General features: G+C 47.8%; 1 protein-coding gene across 2 annotated transcripts in view; it reads right to left on the reverse strand.

Moving 5' to 3' along the window:
- LOC127226709 (D-beta-hydroxybutyrate dehydrogenase, mitochondrial) overlaps positions 1-8,811 on the reverse strand; it is a 30,111-nt gene extending 21,300 nt beyond the window's left edge. Inside the window, exon 1 of one of the 2 annotated variants that reach the window (XM_051190816.1) lies at positions 8,743-8,811. The gene's annotated coding sequence lies outside the window, so the exon portion shown is untranslated. Of the gene's footprint in view, positions 1-5,315; positions 5,340-8,742 lie in introns of those variants that run through there. The other variant, XM_051190824.1, reaches the window with a different exon arrangement.
- Positions 8,812-16,152: the final 7,341 nt, after the last annotated feature.

Consider the following 16,152-nt stretch of genomic DNA (forward strand, 5'->3'; position numbering starts at 1 on the left):
TATCCTGGAACTTGGTTTGTAGACCAGGCTGGCCTTGAACTCATAGAGATTCCAAATTTGACGACTAAAGGCATGCACCACCACCACCCAGAGAGTCTTAACAGTCTAAAAAAATGTAGTGTTTTAAGTAAGTTTACAACTTTATGTTGGCCCACATTTGTAGCTGTCCTCAGCTATATGTGACCTGCAGGCCACAGGTCTGACACACGTGTTAGGGAGTTCTCTGGAAGTACCACTAACCACTGAGCAACCCAGTCTGGGTGGATCCATCTCAGCAAGCCCTGTTCCCTTGTCCAGGTTTCGAATATCTAACAAAACTCAAGGGCATAGAGGCTGGAGCTACAAAATGAGAAGCAAGACTCTTCACATTAAAACACACACACACAATCCAGGCAGGATAGTACAGGCCTATCATCCTAGCATTCAGGAGGCTGAGGCAGAAGAACTGTAAGTGGGAAGTCAGCCTAGACTATAAAGCAAGTTCCTCACCAGCCTGGGCTATAACACTGCCTAAAACAAATCAACAATAACAAAATCTGCACACAGAGCAAACCAAAGACCACACATAACCCCCTCATCCTTACCCTAATAAGGTAAAATCAAATGACTGCAACTAGGTCCTATGTCACTCGGTGTCACCTAAGGCCTACCCAGCACTATGACGATTAAATGTCATGTATACAAACCAGACTCAGACCAGGCCAGTACTAAGGTGGTTGACCAATCAACTAACATGATGCTCGTCACAGAGGGCAGCTGGGGGTATTTGGCTCCTTTAATCTGCCGAAAATGAAGAGAAGCGGAGGTCTCCCCTGCTTGCCTTATGTTTCCATTAGTAACTGTTGCTCAACATGAGTGGTAGCACCTTCCCATTCTGGGCAACAGTGACAACTTCTAGCCAAAGGGCTAGGAGGGGAGGCTGGGAAGATCGACATGGCTGGAGCAGAACTACACATCCATTCTTCCTTCCTTCCTTCTTCCTTTTAAGACAGGGTCTCACTGTGTAGCCTTGGCTGGCCTGGAGCTCACAGTGTAGACCGGCTGGCCTCGAACTCAAAAAGATCTGTCTGTCTCTATGAATGCTGGGACTAAAGGCATGTTCCACCATATCTAGCACACAGACTTCTTATAAAGGCCTCAAGATTCAACCAGGGAGCTGCACCCTGAAGACATTAGCTAATCTGGATCAGCCCCCAAAGGTCCTTCCTCTGAAGGCCAAAAATAGTTCACTTAAGATCTGGAGAGGTGGCTCAGTGGTTAAGAGCAGTGACTGCTCTTCCAGAGGACCCAGGTTTGGTTCCCAGCACCCACATGCTAGCTCACAACCATATCTAACTCAGTTCTAAATGATCCAACACCCTCTTCTGGCCTCTTCGGGCACCAGACATTTGTGTGGTGCAGAGACATGCACTCAGGCAAAAATGCCCATATACATAAAGTAAAAAAAATAAAAAATAAAAAAAATAATAGTTTATCAATTTCCATAGTGAGTAAGGACAGCCAGTTAAATTTTGCCCTTCAAACTTCACAATTCAAGTTAAGGCTCAAACCATATCTAGATCAAGTCTTAGGGTAGTCAACAAGCCTGCCTAGACAGCGTTCACTGAGGGTGAGGCAGAGGTGTTTAGCTGTTGAATTCCTGGGACAGGCAAACAGAACCCCTTTGACAGTGTTATTACTGTTCTTGAACTTGGTGGTGGTCTCTTCTTTATCTACAAGCCACGCCCATTCTGAGAACTTTGGCTAGAAAAATCCTCCTGACAGCCAGAGGTAAACCATGCTTCCTTCTTCACCTATCTATGCCTACTGTGCTGGCCTCTACCTCCCTTTCAACACTGCCTAATTTGCTGGTGTCTGGTGCATGTCTGGTGAGGTGGCTCCCTCCAGTCTCAGAGTGCTTGGCCATTGCTCTCCCACTTACTGCATGGCTAAGGCTAGGAGGGGGGGTCTTCTGTCCCTTTCAGTCTTCGGAGTGGCTGCTATTCATTACCTGTGGTGATTTGAATATGGTTGTCCCCTAGAAAACTCAAGTTGAAATGTAGCGGGAGGCACCTAGTGATGGAATCTAGACCTTCACACTTTTAGCAAATGTTCTTCTACTGAGCTCAAGTCAATCAGACAGTTGTGGTATCTGACTGTTGGTGTGACAGTGACACATGGGGTAACTAGGAACTGGACACAGTCGAAGGAGGGCCACCTTCAGCAACAGAGAAAATGCAGGGCCAGCTGGAGCTTCTTGAGAGTATATAAGAAAATGAGACCCGAACTGAAACAAAGAAAAAGTTGATCAGGAGGCGGGCTACATCTCAACACTCAGTAGCTGCACATTCCAGCAAGGAATTCGGGCTTCATGTGCAGCTCTCCCTGTCTTTACAACAAAAAAGTGGTTTAGTAATTAGGGACATTAGTGCTGGTCCCCAGGGAGATGTCACTCTCCTGGGGCCTGGGGCTGGACTTTACTGTAAGAGCAGGTTGTTATGGATCAACCCTTCTGCTACATTGTGCCACATTCAAACCAGCCCCCACCCCCTCCACCCCCGCTGTGAACAGCATGGGATCCTCGCCAGAAGCTGAGCACAAGCCCTGTGCATCAGACTTCTGAAAACCATCAGCCAAACCTCTTTTCTTTAAAGGTATGGCTCTCGGGTGTTTATAGCCACAGAACCTGACGAAGTCACCACTGCCCCTTTTTAAGGAGCTCTCCAGCAACACACAGCATGACCTGTAGGCCCACTTTTTAATGCCCACGCTATCTTGCTTATTTCTTTAATCTCCCTCTATGGACAAAAATCTCTTGAGACCAGAGGACTTTCCCAGCTTGTTAGCCACTTTCAGTAATCATCAGTGCCCAGGCCAATCAGAGGAGGCACCAAGCAAGCCTCAGTTGAGTGTGAATGGAGATTAAGCAAGGAGCACCTTGGGGGGGGGGGTAGGAAGTTACCATGTGACCCATACTGAAATCCCAGAAGCAGGTCCCTGTAAGCACAGGCAGCAGCAGAGCAGATCCCAACTTGGGCCCCTGTGGAAGACCCAGGCCTGGTCTCATCTTTACAGGAGGCCATGTGCTGAGCAGCTGGCTGAACACACACATGTCCACCTCCTCCCACCACAAATGAAGCCAGCTCCTGCGTGACTTCAAAAGCAGTCTATAATTAAAGACCTTCCCCAGCCCTTGGCTCAACGCCTGCACAAGAAAATGCCTTAATATAGTCTCCAAATAGAGGGTTGCTTTCAACTTAGTTTCCCTTAGAGTCAGCAAAATGTGAAGTGTTATAGTCAAAATAGCTTAGAGCACATATCAACTCAGGCCTTTGAATTAGGCATATTTACAATATAATTTCTCATACGCAGAACGGTAGACATTTATATCTAAAGGCAGGGCCTCTTACTAAGCAAGTGTTTTTGTAGATGAGCTACACTGCCAGCCTGGACTAGGTCTATGGAACACGGTGTATCCTGTTATACCTAAGGACTTTTCCCACTTGGCTGTTGCTATCTTAATGCCTCAGGCTGGATTTCACTCTCTGTAAAAGAACAGAAGTTCTCTCTCTAGTCTGCCTTAGGTTTGGGAACAGAAATGGTTACAGGAAGTAGGTGATGTCAGAAAAAGGAAGATCTCCTAAGGGCTAGGGGTTCCGTTGGCCTTGAAACTCAAGCACCACAGTAAAAGGGTCTGACTGGGAATGACCAAATCCATAGGATGCTGTCACAAAATAAAGATGCTAGGAAAACCTGGGTCTCCTCTCAAGAGCACCCCCTCGGAGGTCAATGCACCTGTGGGGAAACCCAAAATGAACCCATTTTTCCTCCCGTTTCAAAGGAGTCCAAATCAAGAGTCAAGTATGGTAGCACCTTTAATCCCAACAGTCAGGAAACAGAGGCAGGCAGCTCTCTCTGAGTTTGAGGCCAGCATGGTCTACAGAATGAGTTCCAGGACAGCCAAGGCTACAGAGAAACACTGTCTCAAAGACACAAAAGGAGGAGGAAGAGTGTAAATCAGCCTCCAGGGGTGGTGAGTTGTGACATGGCCACTAGGATAGGGCAGCTAAGCAAGAACAGTCTCTGAAACATATGCACATATCCTTGTCGGGGCTACTGGGGCTAGCCATGTCACACTGTAAATTGAGTATCTAGAAGACACCACAGCCGCCTGCTTTCCAGTGGATCAGTAGCTAGATCTTCCCCTAACCCCATCAGGGTAAGTCATTCTCAGAAGAGAAAGGGCATCTGCAGGGACAGGAATACAGAAGGTAGGCATTCAGCAGGAAAAGACTCAATATTCTGGGTAGGGTGTATAGATGGGCCTTTGACACTGCAGCATAGAGGCCCTGTCCCACAGAGGAGGGGCGAGCTGCATCCTCTACAGGTACCCTGTATTGAAGTACCCAAGACAGCAAACATCTGTCAGAAGCCAAGTCCGACACTGGCAGCCCGCTGCTAAATTGGGCCACCCTAGAGCTTTAACTTTCCTACATTTTCTTTTTATTATTCACTTCAGTCCAGTGGTTTGTTGTGTTTTCTTTCATTTTATTTGGGGTACTAGATATTGAACCCATGGCCCTGCACATGCTATGCACATGCTCTGTCATTGAGACACACACTCCCAGCTCCATTAAAAGTTAGCAATAATGAAGCAGAGGAGCTATGCTTGAAGCCATTTTGCCAGTTCTATCTTAACACTACACATGTCGCTATTTTTATTTGCCTGGACACTACATGGAGTTTGAGTTACAAGATCTGGAACAAGAAAGACACAAAATATGTTCTGGACATTTTCCTTCTAATTATTTAGTAATTTTGTTTGGTCTGCCAAAGGGGCAGGCAATATGTTTTCTAAACTGGTGGTGGGGTATGCCTTTAATCCTAGCACTTGGGAGATAGATGGAGGCAGATCCCTATGAGTTTGAGGCCAGCCTGGTCTACAGCTAGAATCCCAGGACAGCCAGGGCTAGACAAAGAAATCCTGTCTAGAAAAAACAAAAAGTAAAAGAGTAAAACCCTTTGTTCAAAGAGATGCCTAGTCCTTTGAGAGAAAATCTGGATGGGAAGACTGATAGGATTACACAGGAAATCAGATGGCACACACACTCTCTCTCTCTCTCTCTCTCTCTCTCTCTCTCTCTCCCTCCCTCCCTTCCTCTCTCTCCCTCTTTCTCTCTTTCTCTCTTTCTCTCTCCCTCTCACCATACTTCTAGCATAAATGCAGACACAACTTAAAACAAATCTCAATGGTGTCAATAAAGCCAAGGATTTAGCTGCACAGCCCGGTTTTGCAGAGACACACTGGATCTCAATCTGCCCAGGGGACAAATTACCAAATGGTAGTCACTGCAGTGTGTCTATTCTGTCAACCCCCTCTTCTTGCACTTGCTCCAGCCCATAGGATTCAGTCTCCACAGCTGTAGCTTCACCAGGGGATAGAAGATGACCCCTAGGAAAGAATGAAAACCAGCCTCCATGAGTTGGAGACCTAGGACCTGCTGAGGGTAGCTGAGGGTAGGTGGATTCTGCTGAAAAACTATCATTAATTCTTTAAGTACATCACTGTTGACCTTATAATGACAATGTGACATATGCCTCCCTTGCTCCATCACTCATCTGTGCTTCCCCAAAGGAAAACGTTACCAGAGACGTCAAAATCACTATAACTACAATAGTCAGACTAAGAGAACATTCTATGCCCAGGAGAATGGGGCTTGCCTGTCACGGACAAGACCAACTACTGATGCTAACCCAGGGCCCTACGCCCAGTCTGTTCTTACCACACGGTGAGCTTTCATAGCTGTATCATCTACATGCTGTCAACATGCTAAGGTTTACTTCCAGCTCAGCCTTGGCCCCAAATTCCAGCCTTAAGTATACAACTGCACCTTTGAAGGTTTTATTGGGTATGCTAAGTTTAACTTGTCCCAAGTGTGCTTGTGTTCTGATTTCCTGCACATTCTGCGGCACAGCTGTTGGCAGCTCTTACTGACATCACCTTCACAAGCTAGCTAGGGTCCACTGTCATCTAAGCCTTCGTCCCTCCTTGCCTCGAGTATTGCAACAGCTTCCCAAGTAGGATCTTTGCAGTCCAGCAAGGTCTCCATGCAGGTTTTTCAGTTCTGCAAAATATTTATCACATCATCTCACTCTTGCATCTAATTCCAAGCCCACATTTATATAGACTGCCTAGAATCTGACATGATATTGGTCCCAATGTCCTTTTAACCTCATCTCTATTCACTGTTTCTCAGTCACAGTGGCCTTCTTGCTGTCACTGGAACATTTCCTGGCACACTGCAGTGTCAAGGTCACATCTCTGCCTGGAAACTCTTCATAAGATACCCTCTCACCTCAGTCCTTCCCTCCAACACCCCGCCCCCAGCCTGGCAATTTCTCTGTCCCCGCCCTTGCTTCCATTTTTTGCTTTCCTTCTGGGGAACTCACTACACTTTCTATACACCATTTCTATCTTATCTGCATCTTTGAGTCTTATTCAACTGCAAGCCCTTGGAGTATGGGGATTCCTATAGCAGTGACCTGCACACCCAAGACCTGTAGTTGAGTGAATTAAGAGGGTTTGAAGCCAGGTGTGGTGGCCCATGCCTTTAATCCCAGCACTTGGGAGATATACTAGTCCTTTTCTGTCACTTCTTTCTTCCAACCATGTAGTTTAACCAGGACCATCTGACTGACCACTGCACTGGAACTGTCCATCATCATCAAATACACAATTTTAGCCAATGACTTCCCCTCTCCCCGGATCTACAGTAAATATTTCAGCTGTGAGGGATAGGGCCCCTGAGCCCCTCCTCCATCCAGGCCTGACTTTAGAGGAGCTAGTTTTGAAGTCCACCTGTGTAGGCATCCACAGCATCTATATTCTTACCAGCTCTTACTAAATCATTTGCTAGACCATCACTCTTAATTTCTGTGCCTCCCCTTACCCTATACAAATCGGACCTACTTCACACCTAACTGGTACAAAAACACCTCCTCCAAGTTACCTTTCCTAATTGCCTATAGCAAAAAATCAGTCTCCCAATAGTGACTGTAATCCCAGCTATTCAGGAAGTTGGGAGGAGGGGGGGGGTCGTCAAGGCCTTCCTGGGCTATATGAAATCCAAGGTCAGCCCAGGGAACTTAATGGAACATCATCTCAAACTAACAAAAGTCAGGTTGAAGATATAGTTTGGTGGTAAACACCCATCATGCATGAAGCCTTAGCTTCAACCCTCCTCTCAGGGAAAACAAAACAAACAAGCCTCTCCCTCTCCCCAGTCTCCCTCTGGACTTCTGTAATTGCAGTCACCCAGTGGGGTTATATTGGATATATTTCAGTTCATAACTACTCACAAGCCCTAGCTAACCATCGCTCCCATCGGCACGGTAAACACCCCGCGATCAGGACGGCGAATCACTGACTTCTAGGCTTCCTCTATAGATGTGTTGTTTAGAAATCATGAACGATACATGAATGTCTCCGTTCAGCTTCCTAGCCTGCTAGGGTGCATATGCCCAGTGCTTCAAGACGAATCTGATGTCGAAAGAAAGGCATCTGCTGCGTCACAAAGGGTCCTGGCAAGAGGAAGCCTCTGCAGCTCTTCCAAGTGGGAACCTCTGGGCAAAACAGTGACCCTGCACCTGCTGACTATGGGCTAACTTTGGCTCACAGGCTGGAAAAACATGCGACTGGTGTTAAGCCGCCTCCTCCTGGAAGGGGCAGGCGCCGGCATAGGGAAAAAGACGTCGGGGCCTCACCCAGATGCACGAACCCACGCAATCTCAGTGTCCTCCAGCAAGCAAGGGGTACGGTGGAGTTGCCCAGGGGCCTCCCTCCCTCCCCACCACGCCCGATATCGCTGTGGACCTCACGGCCAATCCCAGAGCTGTGGCCCCCGCCAGACGGCAAGAGGGCGGGGACCAAGGCGGGGGCTCGGCCAAAGCTGCGCTCCCATTGGCTGAGCGGCCCACCTAGACAAAGCTTCTCTGTCCTCCCGACGCTGAGCTGGGGTGGCTTCAGGCCTGGGCCTGCCAGGCCTCCTGCAGCTCTGCCATCCCCAGGCGAACCCCCGCAATCCCGCCACCTTGCCTGAACCTCCTCCTCGCCCAGCACCGAGGCCCATTCAGTCTCCAGTAAGCCAGGCCCGCTCGCGCTCAAGCGGCAGGACCAGCGCCTCACCGCTGTGCAGCATCCTTTCCGAGCGCAGCAGGCACGGAGGAGGCTCTGCCAAAACTCTCGAGAACAGAGCCTAGTGGAGGCCACGGGAGGAGGGGGGTGGACGAGGGTGAGGTCGGGAGATGGGTCGCGACCGCGCAGGGCCTACAGCCAAGGCCAGGATAGATGAATGGCTTCTACCCAGGCTCGGCCTTGAACCACGAAGTGACCTTGGGCCAGTTCCTTCCATTGCTGGGCTCTCAGTCCCCTCTGTGAAATTGCGCGGGCATTGAACGATGCGTGCCAAGGGTTTCACCTAGGGGCCACGAGGCCGCGTGATCAACCCCGGGCCTCCCGTTGCGATAATAAAGGACCTTGTTCCTGGAGGCGCACACGGAAGAAGCGGGAAGCAGGCAAGAGGGTGGCGGGGGCAGACCACTGGGGGCCGACACAGGGAGACCAGTCGGTCCATCTCTGGTTCCTCTTCGGCCGCAGGGCTGTCTAGAGGACACGATGTCCCTTCCCCACCCTCATTCCAAGGAGCCGCGCCGGGTCAGCCCAAACCGAGCAGACGGCGCTGGCGTGCAGACCCCTCCCCTTACCCCAAAGCTACCCGGCGGGGGACTCCGCGGCGAGGGCTGGGCTGGTGCGCTCCTCTGGACCCGGTGCTGTGCAGGTGCTCGCGCTTCTGGGTTAGAGCTGGCGTCCTGCCCCTGTTTCCCAGGGCACTCCCGACCCCTAAAACTGCAGCCTCTGACACCCGGTTGTGCCTTACACACTCCGGTGCGTACCTTAGGGCTGCGCCGGGCGGGGCCGGACGGCAGACAGCGCGGAGGCGGGGAGAGCTCGGGCGCAGCCTCCGTAGTCCTGCTTCCCCGGTCTCGCCGTGATCCAGCCGAGGATGCCCCTAGTCTCTAGGCACCCCGGAGATAAACTTGTTCTGGCCCGTCCACCCCAATCGAAGCCCGATACAGCAGATCCCTGCTGCCATCTGATCTCTTTCTGGACTCTTGAGCAGGGAGACAGAAGGTGAGAGGTTTCAGTCCCCACCCCACCAGGAAGTAAAGAAACCCTGCAAAGGACAAAACTCCTTCCGGTCTTTCGTGTGTTTGCTGTTCTTAAAACTCACCGGAGCTAAATGGTTAGTTGGTTGACTTTTAAATGACATTTAAAATTTGTCTCCTAGCCGGGCGTTGGTGCCACAGGCCTTTAGGCTCAGCACTCGGGAGACAGAGGCAGGCGGATCTCTGAGTTCGAGGCCAGCCTGGTCAACAGAGCTAGTTCCACGGCAGGTTCCAAAATAATACAGAGAAACCCTGTCTCGAAAGACAAATAAATAAATAAATAAATAATAAATAAATAAATATTGTTTCCTGAGGTTTTTTAACATATCGCAAATTCCCAAGGCTTCAACAGTAGGGCATGCGGTGGGCGGGGACTCTCCTCATACCCCACTACCCACGAGACACCTGTTTCCAGGATGAGAAACAGGCTGAGAAGATACCAGGCTCTGTTAGTGATGGAGCTATATTTAGATAAATTACATAAAGGACTGCACAGAAAGGGACTGACTAGGGAGGGAAACGCCCGAGGGAAGTGCCAGAGCGATGGGGGGGGGGGAGACGCTTTAAAGAAACCTGCCAGCTCTGTCCCTGGATCTTCTTGAGGACCTCTAAAGGCTGTGTACCTTTTTTTGTGCGCCACCTTCCCCCCGCCCCCCGCGCCCCGTTTGGCACTGAAGACCGTGAAAATCCTGAAAAGAGAACGCCTTGGTTTGCTGCGCCCATTTCACAGACTCAAGACAGTTTTTTTTTTTTCAGCGACTCAGAATGTCTCTTAGTAGATGGTGCCATAACCCATAACAATAAATCTCTGTATTGTATGTAACTCCAGCGTGGTGGTGCACACCTTTAATCCCAGCACTCTGGAGAGATGGACATATCTACAGAGTGAGTTCCAGGATAGTCAGGGCTACACGGGGAAACCTGTCTCAAGAAATAAAAACAAAACCCACAAAACTATAATTATTATAAAAACCTATAATCATTATAGCATATGTGTCACAGGTTACACTTTGAGGATTATGTTATGCTGGAAGAGATACTCCAATCTAGGAGAACCATAGATTCTAACTTGGGACTGAGAAGTATGTCTAGAGCTTTATAGAAAACTCAATTGTTGACCTCTTAGGCATTATCTTAGACACGCCTAGTGGCTGGCTTCGGGATTTTTCCAGCTGAATTTTGCGAATGTGTGAGTGTGTAACCAGAGAAGTCCTGCCTCAGCTGTACCGTACCTCTGGGCTTCGCTATGTCCCCGTTACAGCACTCTGGGATCGCTGCAGCAACCCATCTGACACTGGGTAAGTTTGCAAGTGTAAAAGAGTCAACATTTTCTGGGACATCTCTCTGACCAATATTACTCCCCTAAGACACAATCTGCCCCTCATTATCCCCTCAGCAGTACTGAAGTGAGTCTTGTGTTCTTCCTGAAATAATAATGTTAGTGGTAGTGAGCAACGTGGCCAACTCAATAGCACATCCTTTCTCTCTCCATCCTCCCATGTGGGTGGGGGTAGGGGGCAAGGGGGTACACAGATGACGAAAATGGCAGCTTTCAACAGACCATTCCCAACCCTGCTAGTGAAGAACTGGTTTGTTGGGTTTGAGATTCCATGCCTTCATTTCCCACATTCCCTTCCCTCGAGGGCACCACTAACAACCTAGACAAGCAGGAAATGGTGACTCCCAGGAGAAAGCCTTTGAGTAGGTCAAAGTAAGACGGAGCTCCGGAGCTCTGCCTTGCTCCATCTCAACTCGTTCTGTCTTCCAACCTGGGAACTGGAGAAAAGGCTTGGCTGTAATTCTGAACACATGAAGCAGAAACTGTGGAAACCAGGTCACTGTAGACAAGACTTGTGCCAGGATTCCGTCTCCCTCTTGCACCTCACTGCCCAGACACAGGGCTTGGGGCCAGGCTCTTTAGCTAGCTGTGCATTTCACCCGAACCCCCAGAGGGCGCTGTTGCAAATAACCAACATAGGTTTGGGAAGGGGGAAAAAATCTTTGCCATTTAGGGATTCTGGGCTGTGTGCGAGAGCTGAGTCACCAGCAGTCCTACTGTAAGTCTTTTGAAAGAGGGACGCAGACATGCAGTGAGAGTAGGGAGTGTGGCACTTGGGAGAAGTTTCATAGAAGAATCAGTTTCCTGAAGATAAAAACTCAGAAAAACTGCCACACCCAAGTCCCCTGCCTAGTCAGGTTCTCATCATCTGGTACCTCTCACTTTGTCCCATGCAGGCCCTTGGCCCTTAGTTAATATCCCTCGCCTTTCTGGACCCTGCCCTACTCAGGCCACACATGGCCCTGTGGGCCTCTGCTTCCTGCTGGTAGTGGAGACCGAAGCATCTGTTTGGTGCAGACTAAACCCTGGCTTAGCCCACTCCCAAGTAACACACGGTGGGTGCCACTCTGATGAGATCTGATGCAGCTAGAAACAACGGTGCCATCTGCTACCCCAGACCCCACAGACTTTCTGTTTTGATGCAACTGGGATTTTCTTTTAAACCGGAGGACTGGGGAGGTGGCAAAAGCCTAAGCCATGCAAATGGGACGACCAAGTTCAATCCCCCCAATCCACATAAAAAGTTGACCTCTGATCTCCACACAAGTGTAGAGGTATTTGAATGCTTGAACACACACACACACACACACACACACACACACACACACACACACACACAGAGAGAGAGAGAGAGAGAGAGAGAGAGACTAATAAAAAAGAGAGAGACCCTTACTCTTACGAATTTTGTAAGTACAGGTAGCTTGTTCCATAATTGTAGTGAAGACAAAAAGCCCAATGAATCTGTTTCTGGATCAAGGTGTGGGGTTCAGCAGGTAGTTTGTTGGAAAGAGACCTTGACAGTTGATCAAAGACGCTATTGTCAAAGAGAACTGGAGGGGGCTTCCCATCCACTGTGTGTGGCTGATGGGAGTGGGGGGGAGGGGAGGAGGAGTGGAATCAAGCAAGACACACACACACACACACACACACACACACACACACACACACACACACACGCCTTTTTGTCTCAGGTTTGGGCATCTAGGCTTTTAAAAGAATTTCAGTTTATGGAAATGGAGCCCAATGCCTTGTTCACATAAGGCGAGTGCTCTACCACTGAGATACACCCCCCCCCTTTTCCTGTCTCCTCACCAGCATTTTGTGGAGTTGGGGGTGGATAGTTTTTAAATCTAAGCAAAACTCTTTTGGAGTCTTTGAATTTTTTTTCTTGAATTCTGGCTCTAGGGGCCCTGGCTGGCCTGGAACCAGCTTTTGTCTAAGGCTTGTGAATGCCAGGGTTTCAGGTGTGTGCCAGCATCCTGGGCTTTATTGGAAACTCTGTAAAGGAGCCCGTACAAACATATAATAAAAACAGTTGCTCATCTGAGCTCCTACCACCACATCCCAAACAGCAAATGCCTTCAGCTCAGACACTGACCTCTTACAGCCTCAGAATTGTGCTGTTTTTGAAATGTGATGAATCAGCGAGGAGAGCCTGCTTTCCATAATTCTTAGCATTTTCAGTAAACAATAAACAATAACAGTGGGTTATCTCTGTGCCAACCACTGTGCTGAGCGCCTACCACGCATCACGTCCCTCCATCTTGCCACCATACTAAAGGCAATCCAAGACCTTTTACGTTTTACAGCTGGAAAAGGATACTGGATGGGTAGTGAACTCAGGACCTTGTACATGCCGAGCACATACTACCGATGACCCCTACCTCAACCCTATAATCCCAATGTATGAGGCATTTGGAATAGAGACTCCTTTCTGCAGCCAGTTCAGCATTATCTCTGTAGTTGCTTGGTTACATGGAAATGTATTACAGTGATTCTGTAGAGTGGCCAATTTTCATACTAACTGATCTAATTGACCACACTGACTTTTTTTTTTCTTTTGAGACAAGATCTCACTGTATAATACAGGCTGTCCTTGATCTCACGATCTTCCTGCTTCAACCTTCTGATTTCAGGAACTATAGGTGTATACCACCATGCCTGGCACATAGAACCCTTAAAGCATAGTGCATGGGACATTATTCTCAATGCTTAAATCTGATTTCATTGTCTGTACTTCTAGGTCTATTTTTTAAAAAGAATAGTTAATATGCCACAGTAAAATTTAATAACAAGATACAAATTTCAATCAATCTTTTTCTAAATAAGTACACATTCCTTCCATTTCTGCTTTTGGTACCAGAGTTAGAACCTTCTCTTACCTTAGCCAGTGCTGAGTCTCCTGCAGCTCTACCAGCACACAGAGCCCTCCCCAGACAGCCACCAGATGCCCCAGAGTCCTCTATACCAGCAGGGTATAATGACTACCCAGGAAAATCTCTTCCAGGCTTAATGTGTTTCCTCCCAATGCCTTAGCTGGGAATGAAAGTTCCCACACAAGTGTGACAGGAAAGCCACCTGCTGATAAAATACAGTATTAAGCTTCTGGATGTCTGTGTGTTCATCATTGAACGGGCAATGTTCAGCTTTGTTACTGTTTGTTTTAAGCTTAAACTGTCTGTGAATTTGACCCTCTGGCAAGCAGAGAATCAAGGGTAGATGCTTCTGCTAAAGGATATACTTTAAAAAAAAAAAAAAAAAAAAGATGGCAAAGAACTTGGTTCTATCTGTAGCTCACCCTGCCAGGCAGGCATATGTGAACACAAGTTAGCACAGGAACACATACCTTGAGCATGACCAGGAGAGTTTTAAATGCATCAGGAGTTCTGCACAGGATTCCTGGAATTCTGAGAATCCTTCGGAGCATCACTTAGTATTGCCATGCTAAGATTCAAGTGGTTAAACTCGGTGGGAAATGCACCTGGATTAAATTAGTGACTGAGGTTGGTCTCCAGAAAAGAAGGTTTGCTCACCTCACCTGGAAAGAACTGAGACAGCTGATATGCTTTCTGAGGGAAGGCGGAACTGGTGATGGATGACAGTCACAAACGTGACCAGTTGCTAAGTCTGTAGTTGTCTTGAGTATTCATTCCTTCTTTCCTTATAACTATGGCTGTGTATGTACAGTGATGCCTTTGTTTCCTTCTGTTTCTTATCCTTTTGTCATGTAACATAAGATGTATTGACACTCCATCCCTCAAGTCAACACATCTTAAGAGTGCATCGTGCTCTGCAGAGGACCAGAGCATGTATGTCTGGTAACTCACATCCTGGCTTAGGAAGATCTGATGCCCTCTTCTGGCCCCTAAGGGCACTCCCCTTCCTGCTACCCCACTACCTGCTTCCCCACCCCTGCCCCAAGCAACAATTCAAAATAAAAATAGAGCTGGATGTAGTAGTACACACATTTAATCCCAAAACTCAGAAGGCAGAGGCAGGTGGGTGTCTGTGAGTTCCAGACCAGCCTGATTTACATAGGGAGACTGTGTCACATAGGACCAAAAATTAAATAAATAAGAAGTAAAAAATTAATAAAAAACTTAGGAAATGCTTGTTGATTTTAGTCTCCTAAACTTAAGAACTGTTACCAGCTGCCTTCCTCTACAGAATGGACTTGTTGAGATGTCTCAGACATGTGAGCCTAATCCTAATAATCTCTCCTGTCTGAGGGTGTAGCTCAGTGGGAGTGGGAGAGGGTTTACCCAGAACATCTAAGGGTTGACTTCAATTTTCAACAATAGAAAATAAATAAATAAATAACATCCTTGGGCCCCATGAGATGGCTCAGCAGGTAAGGGCACTTGCCACCAAACACAGTAGCCTGAGTTTAGTCCCTAGAAGCCACATAGTGAAAGGAGAGAAAGCTGTTTCTGACCTCAAACATGTACACGAGCACATGTGCTTACACACATGTGCATGCGCGCGCGCGCGCACACACACACACACACACACACACAAGAGAGAGAGAGAGAGAGAGAGAGAGAGAGAGAGAGAGAGAGAGAGAGAAAGAGATACATGTTTTAAGTTTCTCCCCTGTATGGACCATTTCACATTCAAACCATAATACTTGTCTTTGGCAGGATACATGGGAAAATGGGAAAGCCTCCCCCCCCCCCCCCCCCCCCCCCCCCGCTAGTTAGCAATAGGGCAGAGCTTTATTTAAAAGACTAGTGGTTCAAATACTATTACTTGAACAGCTCTGGTAGATATAAAATGTAGGAGCATCTGAGGTTTATACACATACGAAGTTGCTGAAGGCCAGCTCGTAAGACTAGTTCATCCTTGGGCAAGAGAAGCTGTAAGTGCATGCTGCAGAGTAACCTAATCCTAATAGATTCATTTGAACCATACTCCCACTCTCTGAGGGAACACAGAAACACCTGGGTAGGAAATGCTCTTTCCACATACAAAATTCTGGCTTAATTAGATCTCCTTCCTAAAATTATACCTCAGTCTTGAAAAATTATACCAATGTCTTGAAAAACTCAAGAACTTGGGCTATGAAAAAAAAGGGGATATTTGAATGTAGTAATAATTTTAGTAAACACCATGTGTATTTTCCTGTTGCTAATGAAGACATGATACATTCACAAGGTTATTCGTTAAAATTAATTCCTACAAAGAGATTCCCTGGGGGAAAAAAAACGCCGTCCCAACTTCTATCTTTGTCAGTCGGTGCAGGCCTCAGCACCAACCAGCGTCTCCTCCTGCTTTGAAAGCAGGACAGAAAACCTAGGGCACAGCTCCTGCATGTATCCTGCATGTAATGGGTTACTTCAGTCCTCAACCTGATCCAGTTCAAAAGAGATCCAGTGTGTACAGGCTCCATAGACATGTTGGACAACCAACAGTCTACTGTTCGGCTCAAGTACGTGGCGCTTGTGTAGCTCAAGAGCAAATCAATATGACTGTAAAGAGCTCTCCTGAATCTCAATGAACACACATTGTATGAGGAACCTTAAAAGTTAAAAGAGCCAACTGCCTGGTGGTGCATGCCTTAATCTCAGTTCTCAGGAGGCAGGGGCAGGCAGAGCTCTGTGAGTTCAAGG

This window comes from Phodopus roborovskii, unplaced genomic scaffold, assembly GCF_943737965.1.
Source record: "Phodopus roborovskii unplaced genomic scaffold, PHOROB, whole genome shotgun sequence".
Classification (NCBI taxonomy): domain Eukaryota; kingdom Metazoa; phylum Chordata; class Mammalia; order Rodentia; family Cricetidae; genus Phodopus; species Phodopus roborovskii.